The 14,217-nt window shown below is 36.5% G+C and overlaps 1 pseudogene; it reads left to right on the forward strand.

The window, feature by feature from the left end:
- The first annotated feature begins 7,294 nt into the window (after positions 1–7,294).
- On the forward strand, positions 7,295–10,817 carry LOC144369913 (transcription factor Sp3 pseudogene; annotated as a pseudogene).
- Positions 10,818–14,217: the final 3,400 nt, after the last annotated feature.

Genomic DNA, 14,217 nt, shown 5'->3' on the forward strand with positions numbered 1-14,217 from the left:
CCTCCAACCTCAACCTTCAAAGCCACTGGAATTACAGGAGTAAACCACTGCAGATGGCTTCAACTTTTAAGTACTACATCTCTCTAGAATGTTTTTACCCTTCACCTCCTCTTCACTGCCTCTACCATACTTCTAGTCTCTACTAAAAGTTACTTGGATTTGGTTATGATTACAAATTTCATAAACATTATGGCATAGCTTTACATATTATGATTATATTTATAGCTTTGACTATAAAATGATTGATTGTAAATCATTCCCTTGCTCAAAACTATGCAATGACTCACTACTCTCTAAAAAACAACCAAATCCTACACTCTTATATTTAAAGTTTCTTCACCAAGCTCTCTTTGACTGATTCCACATTCCAACAAATGATTCAAAATAAATTATATATATATATATATATATATATAATTAGAGAATAAACAAAAATATAAATTAATATTTCAACATAATAATTTTTCCTTTAAAGTACATTGCTTATACATATTCACAGCTATGACTTTTTGTCTATTGCTAACCAAGTAATGTGGAAAAACCATTTTATTTAAACATTTTTAGTAGAAAATTCATTTCATGTAAATCTAATATCTGCTAATCTTATAATTTAACTGCATTGAAGCACTTTAAGTATAAAAACTTCAAACATAAGTAAATGTGGATGATTTTTTGAGTACTAATTTTAAATATATTTCTTCTAAACCCTAGTCAGGTTTCTTTTTCTCCTAGTCAGCCATTCTTTTTATCAAATTCCTCACATCAAACACACTATCCTTTAAGTGCAAGCATACTAGCTTCAAGATATAAATTTGTCTCAAATAGTTTTCTCTGTTTTGATAAAAGATGTGAAAATAACTCAAATAACTCCTAATTTTAAGAGTAATTGCAACCTTCCAGCAGATTGTAACATTATTTTCTTTATCAAATTACAATTTGGTGCACCATAACTAAGTATTTTTGTGACTGCCAAACTATTTCTAATGAAACTACTTCCAGTTTGTGCTTGCATCTGAATATTTATCATCAACAATGAATAGAATCGAAATTTTGTATCCATTCTTTAATAGGAGAGATACCCTAAATTATTAGTCTTCAGTAAGATTGTGATATATATATAAACACTGCTACAGACTTAAAAACTAGCCTCTCTAAATTCACTCATACATTCAACATTCATTCAGTAGCTGCTACATGCCAGGAATTGCATTAGGAAACAAGAAAAAAAAAAAAAAAAAACAGCAGTCAGGATACTTGCTAAGAGATCAGCATCAAATAAATAATTACTTTCCAAAAGATTAACTGATATAATAAGATAACATTATCTACCAACAAATATCATGTTGTATAATTCATATAAACAATAATAACAATTAATTGCAAATTTTGTTCCCAGTCCATTAGGGTATCAGTTCATATTTAGCATATAAACACTAAATTTTTTAAAAGTCACATATTTTCTCTTACTATAATATTAAAGGATTATTTTCTTCTGGATCAGGCTATATGTAAGTCTGTCTCAGCAATCAATAATATCCACAATTCAAAAAATAAACTGCTGATCTGGCCAGCGACATGGGCAGGTGGCACAGGCAAGTGGGCAGACCCGTGGAGCAACGCCGCGGGCCCCAGGCGGCCCCACTGGCATAGCGAATACTCATGGCCTGGCGCCCCTGGCCCCTCCGCCTGGCCCCGCAGCTCCACAAACCCGTGCATTGCCCAGAGGATCCGCGGCCCCATTAAGAATGACTAAGGAAGCATGCCGAACACTAAATCAGAAATGAGCCCTTGAACAGAACCCTAGAGAGGATGATGTGGAGAGTAAGAAAATGTAACTGGAGAGATGATCCTCAGCTGCAGACTTCAACTCTGATGGAGATACAAGAGTGACACCTGACCCAGGAGCAGGTCCATCCCAAGGATTGCTGAGCGCAGCAGAGGCCACCACAACAGGCAGAGGTGATAGACTGGTGAGCCATGGGCCAGTGGATATGCGAACCTCACACACTGACATGAAATCTAAAAGGACACACTACACTGCCCTCTGCAAGCAAGTGATGGCCATGCTGCTACTGAAGCAAGATCTCAGTCCTTGGTTGCAGAGCCTCATCGCAGCTGGGGAGAGGGGTGCTGCTTCATGGTGGACAAGGATCATAACTGAGGGACCTTTCCGTGGGCTTTCTTCCTTTCTTTCTTTGCCTGACACCAGCAGAAAAGTGGACCTCGGGGGCTGGCTGTGCTTCTGGCCCCCTCCCTCCGCCCCCAGAAGGCACACATAGTGGGTTCATCTTGAACACTGTGACACACTCAGGCGAGGCTGGCTCCCGGGGCTTCTGAAGTCGAGCGAGGCATTTTATTTTCTTTTTTTGCTTTTCCCCATCTTAGGTTCCCAGTCTTCCACTGCCTCCCCTGATGGCAACCTATAGATTGAAGTGTGTGTGTGTGTGTGTGTGTGTGTGTGTGTGTGTGTGTGTGTGTGTGCGCGCGCGCGCACGCGCACGCTTTCCTAATCACCTCATGACGATAGGAATTTAAAGTAAACCGCGAAGGTCCAGGGGTCCCTGACGTGCATAGTGTAGTCCCACCAGGCCCATACCCTGGAATATGGTTCACTGATGGTGCCGCAGTCCCCCAGCAGAGATGGCTGGCCCAACCCAGATGACTAATGGATATAGAGACAGCCAACATGGCTCTTGTTTCAGCTGAAAGCCTCCATTGCTGCTCGAGACCCCCAGACTTCCCACACGTAGCAGAAGAACAAATGCAGCCAGACCCAGTCAGAGACCCAGGGATTCCCGAAGTGGTGCTCTGTCCTCAAATCAGGGAGGAGAGAATCAACTGGCAGCTGCATCCAGGAACCTGAGCAGGAAGTTGGGAGGGAGGGCTGCTGTGGGGTTTTTCTTGTTATTGTTGTTGTGGTTTATTTTATTAATTTTTTTCCTTTTCTTTTCCTATATTTTTGATGGACACAATCTCAAGCCACCCTGGCATGTGCACCTGTCAGTGAGTGAGCACAAGTGTGTCCAGATGTGTGGTGAGCTGCTTTCTCCCAGACTTAAGGATTTCCACTTGGGTTTAGTTAGAGCCTTTCCTTAAAGCTGGGGGTTGCTGTCAGGATCTTCTTTCAGACTTTTTTTCTCTCACTATTCCCCTTTATAATCTACAGAATGTTTTTTAAAAGGATCAGGTAGGTCTGCTTTTAGTTTTATTTTATTTTTATTTCTTGCCCTTTTCCTTAAAAATTGGTTCTGTGAGGAAAGGTATAAGCCATTCTGTGTCTACCACACACTGAGCCACCCCTGTGCCCATGTGAGGGAATCCCACGTACATGCACATCTGTGTGCCTACAAGAAGACTGGGCACCGCTATTCCTAGTTCTTCTCCAGCCCATTTTCCTACTGATGCATTTAGGGACTTTAATTTAAAATCCTTATTCTGTAGGACCACCTTCTCCAAACACAACTGATACAACATTCTAATAAAGGCTGATTTAACCTCCCTCCCCCAAAATAAACTGCAACTATACTTATATGAAAGAGACAAAATTTATGATAATTCAAAACATGGCAGCATTTAATTGCATCTATTTATATACTTCAGCAAAATATCTATGAAAAATATGTTAAGGAGACAGGTCTCTGATCTACTGAAGACCAAAATTTTGGTTCCAGTTCCCCATATTTCTGTTCAGCTGTGAATCATTCAGAAATGATTAGGCATACATCCCTTGAAGAAAAAATGTTCATAATAAATGAAAAATTGATTCATCCTGGTGATGCTAAGGAATTATCTACTGTATCATCTATTAGCAAACTATTCCATCCATAGAATTTTAAAATTTCCATTTTCAATATTTTTATCTTTAGCTACATCAAACTATTAATTTGGAACATGTTTCACAATAGAACCCAAGAAAGTTCTGATGTGATCATATCTATAAAGAGAGACATATTTGAATCTTACAGTAAACTGATCTTTAACATTAACTTGTAATACAGGTGATGAAATGGTATTTTTTGAAAAATGAAATATAAACTAAGATTGGGTTGAATCATCAAATAAAAATGTACCTAGGTGGAGGAAAAGTGATTAGGCATTTCAAAGTACAATCAAAAGAGTGATTTCTAAAGTGCCTTTGAGCTCTTGGATTCAAAGAGCTCTTAACAAGATAATTATGCTCTTTTTAAGATTTCAAGGTCTCATCTAATTGATTGGTGAAACACTCTATATTTTTGAAACCAGAAAAATGAAAAATTAAAATAGAAGATGATACAAGGAACCTTGAAAATCATGAATAAGAATCATTTAAAATTTTTGAAACACCTGCAGTGAGAGATTTAAATGTGAGAAGGAAGGAGTCAGAGGGATAGTATAAGCATAAGTTTAGCACAACTATCCACATACCCTAGACTCAGCTTGCCACTTCATCCATTATTCTCCTCACTTATGGTTCTTAAACTTTTGGTACTCAAAAATACAGTATTTGAACTTTTTGCAATCGTAATCAAGCCCTTGCAATTCCCATGATAAGAAACAGTGTCTAGAGAGGTAGACAAATCGATTTGAGTTAAGAACTTCCCTACATTCAACTCCAAGTTGAGAAATGCCACTTTTCAGGCTAGAGTCACTTCCTGGTGAATCAGGTTTAAAAGCTCAGAAACAGTAGCATACTTGCTCATCACTTGTTATTTTACAGTTCCTATTTCATTCAACATTAACTGAGTAACAACCCAAATTTTAACATTGTCCCCACTCATCTGCCAAAGGCCAAATATTGAAGGGCCAACAACCATATAATTGTTTGCCACTGTTATAGAATTAGGTAAATATTTTTAAGATTATTGAATTTCTTTCCTTTTCAAATTAAAATAAATCTATTTTTAAACTGACATATATGAAGATTTTTAAAGTGTTTGCAACAATCTGTGCCATTTCCAGAGATGTGAGGGAACACTCAGGTTGTCAACTATTATTTTATAGTGGCCTTTGTTTCTTTTAAATTATTTATTGGTGCATTATACTTATGCATAATAGTGGGATTCATTATGCCACATTCATACTTTCATAATTTGATCAATCTCATTCCAAAGTACCCCTGATTTGCTTGCTTTCCCCTATTGATGTCCCTTCTATAATTATTATTTAAATGCAATATATATGTATATATATACACACATGTATATATATAAATATATATATAGTATATATAATGCACATATAATGTATTAACTTTATATATACATGCAGAATTCTCTGTGGTACATTTACATAAATCAAGCATAATTTGGTAGATTTTGTTTACTAGTATGCCCTCATACATTCTCCTTCTCCCTCCCTCTCAAGCAACTTCATCTATTGGTTTCCATTCTATTTTTCTTTTTGAATTTTTTTTCCCTATCTCTAGCTTTTTCATAAAAGAAAATATTCAACACTTGACTTTCTGAGTCTGGCTTATTTTGCTTAGCATGATGTTCTCCAGTTCCATTAATTTGCCAACAAATGCCATAATTTCATTATTCTTTATGGCTGAGTAGAATTCTACTGTTCATATATACCACATATTTTTATCCATTCTTAGGTTGATGGGCACCTGTGCTGGTTCCATAACTTGGCTATTGTAATGTACATAGCAGCCTAAATATTTTTTCTGATTTTGAACCTTTTTAAACAAACTGAAAATGTTTTAAGATAGAAACATAGATTCCTTCAATTTTTCCTTTTTTCAGTAATGGAGAGTGAACTGAGGGGCATTCTGTCATTGAGCTACATTCCTATCACCACCATCCATTTTTATTTTGACACAGGGACTCACTAAGTTGCTGAGGTAGGCCTTAAACTTGTGATCCTCATGTTACAGCCTCCTGAGTAACTAGGATAACATATGTACCACAACACTCAGCTGAGTCCTTCAGTTGTTCAATACAATTAACACTGACCAACTTATATTTTGCACTCACTTTTGTACTTTTGAAAGTTCTGATGTCAATGGAGTAATTTTGAATACTTCTATTTTTTACATCAAATTTTATTAAGAATTCTATGATTTTATTAAAAATGTGGCACTACTACTTATTAACTTAAAAAAGATTTGGATCATACAAATTATCACAAAGCAACCTACATCTGAAGAAAGCAAAGAAATACCAAAGTTTTAATGCCTAGCATCTTACTTTTTACTCATTTCTGCATTGATGTGATTATGCAAAAATAAATGTAATTCCTGGAAAGAGTTGTGCATGCCTTTATTCCCAGCAGCTCAAGAGCTGAGGCAAGATTATCATAAGTTCAAAGCCAGCCTCAGCCACTTAGGGAGTCCCTAAGCAACTCAGCAAGACACTGTCTCAAAGTAAAAAATAGAAAGGTCTGAGGATGTGGCTCAAGGTTTAAGTGCCTCTGGCTTCAATCCCTGATACTCCCCCCCCAAAAAAAAATAAAAGTGTTGGGGAAGTACCATTCAAATAGAAGAGACATCCTTAGAGTAAAGGGATTGTACTTATATGTAAACAGGGAGAAGACTTACTTTAAAAAGTTTTGGGATAACATCATGCAAGTTGCTTAGCACTTTTACAGTTGCACTCAATAAAGAGTATTATGTTTAACTAAGCTAAACCAGCACATTTTTACATTGGGAATAAATATGTCTCATATGAAATTGAGAATATCTGTTATACAAGATAAATTAATGTTTTAAACTGGTTTTGTTTATATTTCCCTTATTGAAGGATTTTTTTTTAACTTCTCAATAAATAGTTTAAGAAGCACTCTCAAAACAAATTGGGTATTTTCTTGTCATACCATATGATAAATGTGAAAAAATGGATAAAAATAATAGGAAACTTCATCATAGCAAGTTACTCCAGTAAAAAAATTTCAGTGTAAGTGGAAACAAAATCATTTTATTTTAAACTAAGATTTCATGCTGTATTCTGGGACCAAATTATTGCTTTTTGGAAAGCAATATGTGTACCCTTATATGATATAAAAACATCTAAAGAATAAATTTTTCCCTGCCCAACATGAAGGATGGCATTCTACTTGTTCAAAAGAATACCATTGGGGTGGGGGAGGGGAAGGGGCCTCGGTAGGGCTAGGAGGGAGTAATTTCCCCATGGCCCGCGGGCCCCCTTCCCTCCCCTCCCCCCCGCATTCCTCCCCCCGCCCCACCCCCACCCCCACCCCCCACCCCCACCCCCCCCCCACCCCCCCCCCCCCGCGGTGTGCCTGCAGCTCCAGAAAAGCCCGTGAAACAAGAGGAAATAGCTGCCTTGGACGTGGACAGCCAGCGGCGGCAGCGGCGGTGGCAGCCAGGGCAAGTATATGCAGCAGCAGCAGCACGGAAAGGGCGCAGTGGCTGGGGCTGCAGCGGCGGCCCAGGACCCTCAGCCGTCACCGCTTGCTCTGTTGGCCGCTACCTGCAGGAAAATAAGGCCGCCATCGCCGGGCGACGAGGAGGAGGCGGCCGCAGCAGCCGGGGCCCCAGACGCCGCCGCCGGAGCGACAGGTGATTTGGCTTCTGCCCAGTTAGGAGGAGCACCAAACCCATGGGAGGTTTTGCCAGCCACACCTACAACTATAAAAGATGAAGCTGGTAATCTAGTACAGATTCCAAGTGCTGCTACTTCTAGTGGGCAGTATGTCCTTCCCCTTCAAAATTTGCAGAATCAACAAATATTTTCAGTTGCACCAGGATCAGATTCATCAAATGGTACAGTGCCCAATGTTCAATATCAAGTAATACCACAGATTCACTCAACAGATGGTCAGCAGGTTCAGATTGGTTTCACAGGCTCTTCAGATAATGGGGGTATAAATCAAGAAAGCAGTCAAATTCAGATCATTCCTGGCTCTAATCAAACCTTACTTGCCTCTGGAACACCTCCTGCTAATATCCAGAGTCTCATACCACAGACTGGTCAAGTCCACGTTCAGGGAGTTGCAATTGGTGGTTCATCTTTTCCTGGCCAAACCCAAGTAGTTGCTAATGTGCCTCTTGGTCTGCCAGGAAATATTACCTTTGTACCAATCAATAGTGTCGATCTAGATTCTTTGGGACTCTCGGGCAGTTCTGAGACAATGACTGCAGGCATTAATGCCGATGGACATTTGATAAACACAGGACAAGCTATGGATGGTTCAGACAATTCAGAAAGGACTGGTGAGCGGGTTTCTCCTGATATTAATGAAACTAATACTGATACAGATTTATTTGTGCCAACATCCTCTTCATCACAGTTGCCTGTTACGATAGATAGTACAGGTATATTACAACAAAATACAAATAGCTTGACTAATTCTAGTGGGCAAGTTCATTCTTCAGATCTTCAGGGAAATTATATCTAGTCACCTGTTTCCAAGGAGACACAGGCTCAGAATATTCAGGTTTCTACAGCACAGCCTGTTGTACAACATCTACAGCTTCAAGATTCGCAGCAGCCAACCAGTCAATCCCAAATTGTGCAAGGTATTACACCACAGACAATCCATGGTGTGCAAGCCAGTGGTCAAAATATATTGTCAAAACAGGCTTTGCAAAATCTTCAGTTGCAGCTGAATCCTGGAACCTTTTTAATTCAGGCACAGACAGTGACCCCTTCTGGACAGATAACTTGGCAAACATTTCAAGTACAAGGGGTCCAGAACTTGCAGAATTTGCAAATACAGAATACTGCTGCCCAACAAATAACCTTGACGCCTGTCCAGACACTCACACTTGGTCAAGTTGCAGCAGGTGGAGCCTTGACTTCAACTCCAGTTAGTCTAAGCACTGGTCAGTTGCCAAATCTGCAGACAGTTACAGTAAACTCTATAGATTCTACTGGTATACAGCTACATCCAGGAGAGAATGCTGACAGTCCTGCAGATATTAGGATCAAGGAAGAAGAACCTGATCCTGAAGAGTGGCAGCTCAGTGGTGATTCTACATTAAATACCAATGATCTAACACACTTAAGAGTACAGGTGGTAGATGAAGAAGGGGACCAACAACATCAAGAAGGAAAAAGACTACGGAGGGTAGCTTGCACCTGTCCCAACTGTAAAGAAGGCGGTGGGAGAGGTACCAATCTTAGGAAAAAGAAGCAACACATTTGTCATATACCAGGGTGTGGTAAAGTCTATGGGAAGACCTCACATCTGAGAGTGCATCTGTGTTGGCATTCTGGAGAGCGCCCTTTTATTTGTAACTAGATGTTCTGTGGCAAAAGATTTACTCGAAGTGATGAATTACAGAGGCACAGAAGGACACATACAGGTGAGAAGAAATTTGTTTGTCCAGAATGTTCAAAACGTTTTATGAGAAGTGACCACCTTGCCAAACATATTAAAACACATCAAAACAAAAAAGTTATCCACTCTAGCAGTACAGTGATAGCCTCTGTGGAAGCTGGGCAAGATGATATTCTGATAACTGCAGGAGGAACAACACTTATCCTTGCAAATATTAAACAAGGTTCTGTTTCAGGGATAGGAACTGTTAATACTTCTGCCACCAGCAATCAGGATATTCTTACCAACACTGAAATACCTTTACAGCTTGTGATAGTTTCTGAAAATAAGACAATGGAGTAAATATTACACAAATACTTATTCATTGTGGTTATTTTTATACAGTAGTGAGAAGAATATTGTTCCTAAGTTCTTAGATATCTTTTTATTGATGTGCAAACATTTTTGGATTGACAGTAACTTGGTTATACATGACACTGAAATGCCTTACTTTGTATGATATTCCATAGTATATTAAAATGCTAAAATTGCATGGGTTTTGTAGGTACTTTTGGAATCTAGAAAAAATGAAATTTTACCAAGTTATATAAAGAGAAAATTGAAGTTAACAATGCGAATGGTAGTCTAACCAAATGCATCAATCCTGTGTGGTTTAGTGTAAAAATGAGAACATGTTGGTATTTATCTATTGTAAGATTAAAAAAAAAGTTGGTGGGTGAAAGAAATCATGTTATGATAAAAATTTTTGTAATTTTCTTGATGACTGGAATTTTTATTATGCATAACTGACAAATCAAGTTTCCAAGCAAATGCTACATAGTGTAGGCTTTACTTAGCTTATCAATTTGTCATTTTGAAGCTAATTATTTTAATTAGGTTAACTATGTACAATATTTTAAGCATTACTCTTGTAAGATTTTGAAAACTACATTTTAACATGAAACTCTAGGGATAGTCACCTTTTAAATCCTGTTGAAAAGCCATGTTTAAGATTTAATTTGCCAAAATAATGTCTTGTTAATATTCTTTCAATAACGAAGTTGGGAAATATAACCAATGTTTAAAAAAAGTTTAAAATGTATAGGTTGAAGCATTTGGGTGCTAAGAAAATGTTATAGTGAATTAGCCCTTTTCTTGAATATTGGAGGACCAAAAAAAAAAAAAAAAAAAAAAAAGAAAGAAAGAAAAATAAATAAGGTGTATTGCGTCTTAGCGGTGATTTTTATCCAATCTTGTTTCCAAAAACCGTGTCTGCCAGGGCCTTAAAAGCCATCATGTAAATTACCAATAAAGTATAACATATGCAAACATAACAAAATCACTTCCATAGTGACAATACTCCAACCATATGGATATTAGTCATAGAAAACTAGATGTTTTATGATATTTTTCAAGTTTTTTTGTTTGTTTTTTTTGTGTAGGTAGTCAGTCTGCACTTAAATATCAACCATTTTTCTTTTTTTGCTTCTTCCCTTAAAATTTATATGTATCCAATACATTTAATTGAGAAACGTATGTTTTTTATTATGCTGTATTTTCTTTTTATTTTTTAATTATTGTTTATATTTTCAATTAAAAATGTACAAAATAAAGTGACATTGATGGTCTTGTAAGAGCTATACAATTTTCCTAAATGTATACCTATAACTGCAGCAGTTCACCTACTTCAGAAATTTGGAATTCTGTTCATTTGTTATCTTTAAAACCACCTCAGATTTAAAGGCTACCTTATTGTATGTTTCAAGTGTATTATAACAGTGTGGTAGTTAATAAAACACTATTTTTTAAAAAACAAAACAAAACAAAAGAATACCATTAAGTTTAGGCATAAACTTCATTTTCTATGCTGTACGATAGGCACTTTGAAATTCGGTACCTATCTCCTACTTATTTCTCCTCATTTATTCCAGACATGATTTGCTTCTATAATGTTTTCATTGCCCTTGCATCCATCATCAATACTAAAATTACAGTAAACAAAATTTTATTTAAACGATTTGTCTTGGTTCTGAATTTTAACAACAGCAAAATAAATAATTTAATTCTTTATAAATAAAGGTAGTACAGGAGATGAAGAAGTGTCTTTCTGAATGGATGCAAATCTATATTCCTAATACTCACAAGAGTTATGCCTGACATATAATAGTGAGTAACTGCTAAACATTTTGAACTTAATATAAGCTAAGTGCAGTGGCACACACTTCTAATTCCTGTGGTTCCAGAGGCTGAGGCAGAAAGATCTTGAGTTCAAACCAGCCTCTGCAATAGTAAAATGCTAAGCAATTCTGTCTCTAAATAAAATAAAAGATAGGACTGGGGATGTGGGTCAGTGATCAAGTGCCCCTGATTTCATTCCCTGGTGCTCAAAAAAAAAATCATGTCTCTCTCTCTCTCTCTCTCTCTCTCTCTCTCTATATATATATATATATATATAGAGAGAGAGAGAGAGAGAGAGAGGGAGGGAGATGGGCACGGACATAATGATAGTTTGACTTGTTTTTAAACTTTACATTAGTGTAAAAGTGTAAAAGTGATATACATTGAGTATAACAATTCTGATTCTGAATTTTTCCTTTTCTATAATTAATCATATGTGGTATGATAATCTTTTAGGATGCCGGGCAGCTACAGCAAAGATGCAGATCCCAGTCAACCACACCATCTTAAGGATAAATAACCAAATTCTGCATTGTACTGTATTGGTAGGCTGGACTGTTGAGTAGATTAGGTGTACTAAATGCATTTTGACTTATGATATTTTCAACTTTCAGGGTAATTGAAAATGAACTGAGTACTAGTGAAATTGGATTATCCATGAACCTCTTTATGTATGGATTCCCCAAGAGTATCAGGTTTATATCACCTATTTCTCACAGTCTTTCTTATTCATCCCTCTCCCCCAAATTTGGCTCCACAGAGGTCTCACCTATATATGCTAAATGTCAAGTTGAATGTTTGGAATTCTCAGTAACTCTGGATTTCCCATGATGGTGTGAAAATTTACAATTATGCCTTTATTCGCTCTGGGAGAATGATGTGGTGTTTGGGAAAGTGGAAGCTTATGTAAAAGCAAGACACATATAACCACAAAAATAATGAACCTACATAAATTATTGCCAAACAAAATTATTTGAAATATCTAAAAGCAACAAAAACACTAGCTATCCTTAAGATTTAATAGTGTTTTGTTGTTGTTGTTTGATAGTGTTTTTCAGTTACATTAAATGGTGTCAAGAGGTCTTTAAGATATATGCAGGCTGGGGTTGTTGTTCAGTGGTAGATCACTTCCCTTTCATGTATGTGGCACTGGGTTTGATCCTCAGTACCACATATAAATAAATAAATAAATAAATAAATAAATAAATAAATAAATAAAATGAAGGTTTAAAGAATATATGCAATAGGGCTGAAGACAAAATTTTAACTTGTACTTGCACATGCCTAAGCAGCTGAAAGAATAAACACTGACAACAAGGAGCAAGCAATCCAATCATAAACCTCCAAAACAAAAGTGTGCAAACTCTAAATTCATGAGGGACAAGTATAAATTCCATAGTTAAAAATTAGCATAATCTCAGGATATTTTAGACAAGCAGAAATCTGTTTTAAAGAGAGAGATGCCTTTTCCTAGTGGGACCATACAGTGGATCCCATTTAAATGCATATTACACATAAAGATTAATAGGTGAGGATAACTGGGAGAGTATAGGATCTGGAAACCATGGCACATGAGATTTTCAAGCTCCAATGTAATAGAGAAAAAAATTCTATATAGCTATGTTGGGATCAGGAGATTTAAAGATAGGAGGAACTGATTTTGCTCAACAAAATAAGAGCTGTCCTTGAATGAAAATTGCTGCCTTAGTGAGGCAGTGAGCTCTTTGTCACTGACCATATTCAAGCAGGAAATGTATTCCCATCTTTGAGAGGTATCACAAAGTAACTCCTGCATTAATTAAAGGGAGTGTAAATTCTCCAAATGATCTAAAAGATCACTTGTATCTCAATGATTTTTTCCATTAATAAATGATAAGTTAACCCTTCTGCAAGTACACACAAGGCATATTCCCAAAGAACATGCTAAAAATGTTACAGACTGACCAAAAATAGTTCATAGGTGTTAGCTATATTATTTCTTGACACAATTTTATGAGAGTGTGTATATATAGTACAAACAGATTAAGCAGACTCACAAGTAAAAGTTTGTAGTGACTCTGAGAGGAACTAAATATTCTTTCTAATTTGAGATTATCAATTTAAAAAGTTTATTCTACTAAATAAGATTTCTTAAATCTTGATATATTCAATGAATTAGAAAAAAGACAATCTTATTGGAATAAAATGTCAAAATTAGAAAGCACATTTTTATGATGTCTATCTTTTGAATCACCTACAAACAAGAAAAATTTATAAAGTTTGCATAATTTTTCATAGGAAATCTAGGGACTTCGCTTTATTGATGAAATAATTGAAAGCAATTGCTATAAAATATTGTGCTATTGGCATTTATTATAAAATATAGTTTAACTTATTAAACAAAATAATTGAATACAGGAAGCTCACTGAGTACAAGTGCAGAGACTAAAGGAGTCCAAAGCTAGTTCACTAACACTGTTTGTCTTTTAGCTTAAGAAACAAAATTCTAACAAAAACATCTCACATCAATCATCTTTCTTGCTAAAATTCACTGTGATACTGCACTGGCTAATTCTTACCTAACAGATAGTCATACTATTATTGTTAAAATTTGGTGCTTGTGAAGAAAAGATAAAAAGATTGCTAGTGCTAATCTTGTTTATTTCAGTGAGTCTTTAGAATCTAACAATGCATTAACCCCATAAAATTGGCCTGAAGGAATCATTTGCTGTTTAAAACAGTGAATATCGAAATACCAGAAAACAACTTAGATATGATTGGCCTTTAAGCTTTATTACTTTAGGCAAAATGACAGGGTAGTTTGTATGGTTTGCAGCTGTCAAGAACAGAGTCTTT

This window comes from Ictidomys tridecemlineatus, chromosome 13, assembly GCF_052094955.1.
Source record: "Ictidomys tridecemlineatus isolate mIctTri1 chromosome 13, mIctTri1.hap1, whole genome shotgun sequence".
NCBI lineage: Eukaryota > Metazoa > Chordata > Mammalia > Rodentia > Sciuridae > Ictidomys > Ictidomys tridecemlineatus.